We start from the raw sequence: 3,753 nt of genomic DNA on the forward strand, positions 1-3,753 counted from the left end.
CGGGTTCAGGTGATTCTCCTGCCTCAGCCTCCTGAGTCACTGGGATTACAGGCGTGAGCCGCCACGCCCGGCTAATTTTTGCATTTTCAGTGGAGATGGGGTTTCACCGTGTTAGCTAGAATAGTCTCGATCTCCTGACCTCATGATCCACCCGCCTCGGCCTCCCAAAGTGCTGGGATTACAGGCGTGAGCCACCGCGCCCGGCCTTTTGACTGCTGTTACTTTTTTTTTTTTTTCATTTTAAACATAGATCAGTTTTATTCTGCTAGTTCCATAAAAACAGTGTAAACACCAGCATTCTGTACATCTTGCTGGTGAATTCACATAATGCTTAGTTCCCTGATCCTTTGACCTCCTCCTCTTCTCCAGTTATTTTCTGTTTGGACCACTGGCCACAGGCGTGGAGCGGGGTTGGGGCTTAGGAGAGAGCAATGCGGCTTTTGTTTTATTGACTGCTTTTGTTACATTTTAAATGCCTTTCTGGACCTGATAATTTAAGGAGGCTGGCATTTCTCAGGTCAAAGGGTTTTTTTGTTTGTTTCTCACTATTGCTCAAAAGCCACATGTGTCAAGGACAGCTCTTGTAACAGCTGAGAAACTTACAGAACTTTTCCAGGGTGGGCCCGGTGGCTCATGCCTGGGGGACAAGAGAGAAACTCCATCTCAAAAAAAAAAAAAGGAAAAAGAACATTTCTAGGCCACGCACAGCGGTTCACACCTGTAAGTCCCAGCACTTTGGGAGATTGAGGTGGGAGGATCACTTGAGGCCAGGAGTTTGAGACCAACATGGGCCATATGGCAAGACCCAGTTTCTACAAAAATATTTTTAAAAAAATTAGCTGAGCTCAGTGTTGCACACTTGTGGTCACAGCTACTCGGGAGGCTGAGGTGGGAGAATTGCTTGAGCTTGGGAGGCGGAGGTTACAGCGAGCTGTGATCGCACCACTGCATTTCAGCCTGGGCAACAGAGGGAGACTCTGTCTCAGAAAAATTAAATAAAGAAAAAGGAACATTTCCATTATTGCAGAATGTTCTATTGGACGGCGCTGGGCCAGATGCCTGCCCCAAGCCCTGGGACACCCAAACCTGGTGAAAGTGCCAAGCTCCCATCTGGGGGTGCTTACGGAAGGGGCCAGAAGCTGGGATTACAAGCGTGGAGGCAGGCGCCACCCCAGACAGGTGGGTGATGTCTGAGCCAGAGTCTTTGTGATGAACAGGGCTTTGGCAGACAGCTTTGTTGGGCGGGCAACGGGCACAGCAGGTGCAATGGCATCGAGGTTGGAGAGGTGGACCAGTGGGGAGAAGAGAAGGGAGGATGGCAAGAGAAATGGGCAGAGGCCAGGCCCCCAGGAGCCCTGAGCCTTCAGGGCTTTGGGCCTTCTTGGGGCAATGGGGAGCCACAGGAGAAGTGTGAGGTGGAGAGGGGCACCCTGGATTTGCCCACCTTCAGGAACCCACCTTGGCTGCCCGGGTGGGTGGGTTGGAGGTGATGAGGATAGAGATCGTAGCATGTCACTGAGAGCGATGCTTGCTCTGATTTTTGTCCCCGTGAGCCTCAGAAATTGGTCAGAACAGTGCTCAGGCTGGGGACAGTGGCTCACGCCTATAATCCCAGCACTTTGGGAGGCTGAGGTGGGCGGATCACCTGAGGTCAGGAGTTTGAGACCAGCCTGGCCAACATGGCAAAACCCTGTCTCTACTAAAAACACAAAAATTAGCTGGGCATAGTGGCGCATGCCTGTAATCCAGCAACTCCAGAGGCTGAAGCCTCCCCAGGAGGCAGAGTCCGGTGAACCAAGATTGCACCACTGCCCTCCAGCCTGGGCAACAGAGTGAGACTCTGTCTCAAAACGAAAACAAAAACAAACCAAAAACAATGCTCAGACCTTGCTGAATTGGAGAAGAGCAGGTGCCTGGGTCCTCTCAGCGATGAGCCACCATGCCCGGCCCTGTGAGTGTTTATAGCAGAGGTGGTTCTGTGCAGGCTCTGGGAGGGGTGAGTGGCAGGTGGGGCCTGAGGCCAGAGGCAGGAGGACAGTTCAAGACTGAGGTGTCTTGGGCACTGGTGCCGGGGCCAGGGAGAGCCCTGGCATGCTGGGCCCCGGGCCTCAGTGAAAGCAGGATGGGGTGGCGGCCAGGCGGGGAGGCCAAGGCCTGGCACCAGCCAACAGCCCCTCTCCTGGCAGGGACATCTTGGCAGGAGCCGGGCTCTGCCCAGGGCGCTAATGTCCTCTTAATTAGCCAGACACTTGCCAAGCACTTGCCACTGCGGCTTCACTTTGCAGAACACACTTGGGCTTGGAGCAGGACCAGCATCAGCCACTGGGTGAGTAGGGGGGATGACCAGGTGAGCACCGTGGTGAGAAGGTGTGACCTCTGAGTCCCCACTGAAGTCAATCCAGGCCCCCACCTCCGGTCATCATCAGCAGAAGAGTGACAGAAAGAGAAACGATATCAAGGAACACGTTTTCAGGCCAGATTCCAGGCCCGCCACCTATTTTCCTTTGCTCCTGCCTTGCCTGGCTCTGCCCCCTTGAACTCTTATTCACCCAGTGTAGGCATCACCTCCTCCTGAAGGCCCTCCTGGACTGCACAGTTAACTGTGGGGTCTCCCTTGCACAGGGCAGCTCATGTACGGATCCACAGGTGAGTTCCTGTCTTTGAAGGGTTACAGTTTAGGTCCTGAGGCAGTGGTGGGCCGGTCACACCCCCACCCACACCCCTCTTTGCAAATCCCATGGGAGCTATGAGCCTGGGTTCCCCAAACTGCATGTTCCCCACTTAAAGCTGGGCCAGATCCTGTTTGCTGTATCCAGGCATCAGTTTCCCTGCTTTTAACCAGAAGTCCATGCAGCCAGAAATTGGCAGGGAGCTGGGCACGGTGGCTCAAGCCTGTAATCCCGGCACTTTCAGAGGCTGAGGCAGGAGGTTCACTTGTGACCAGGAGTTTGAGACCCCAGCCTGGGCAACACAGTGAGATCCCTGCCTCTACAAAAAAAATTAAAAACAATTAGCCAGGCCTGGAGGCATACACCTGTAGTCCCAGCTATTCAAAAGAGGCTGAGGTGGGAGGATTACTTGAGCCCAGGAGTTTGAGGCTGGGGAGAGCTCTGATTGTACCACTGCACCCCAGCCTGGGTAAGAGAATGAGACCCTGTTTTATTTTATTTTATTTTTATTTTTTTTGAGATGGAGTCTCACGCTGTCACCTGGGCTGGAGTGCAGTGGCGAGATCGTGGTTCACTGCAACCTCTGCCTCCCGGCTTCAAGAGATTCTCCTGCCTCAGTCTCCCAAGTAGCTGGGATTACAGGTGTGCGCCACCATGTCCGGCTAATTTTTTGTATTTTTAGTAGAGATGGGGTTTCACCATGTTTGCCAGGCTGGTCTTGAACTCCTGGCCTCAGGTGATCCGCACCCCCTTGGCCTCCTGAAGTGCTGGGATTATAGGCGTGAGCCACCGTGGCTGGCCGAGACCCTGTTTTAAAAAAATTAATCAGGTTGGGTGTGGTGGCTCATGCCTGTAGCCCCAGCACTTTGGGAGGCCGAGGAGGGCAGATTACCTCAGGTCGGGAGTTTGAGACCAGCCTGACCAACATGGAGAAACCCCGTCTCTACTAAATATTTGAAATTAGCAGGGCGTGGTGGTGCACACCTGTAATCCCATCTACTTGGGAGGCTGAGGCAGGAGAATTGCTTGGACCTGGGAGGCAGAGGTTGTGGTGAGCCGAGATCGCGCCATTGCACTCCAGCCT

The sequence above is a fragment of the Colobus angolensis genome, unplaced genomic scaffold, assembly GCF_000951035.1.
Source record: "Colobus angolensis palliatus isolate OR3802 unplaced genomic scaffold, Cang.pa_1.0 Scaffold453, whole genome shotgun sequence".
Lineage (NCBI taxonomy): Eukaryota > Metazoa > Chordata > Mammalia > Primates > Cercopithecidae > Colobus > Colobus angolensis.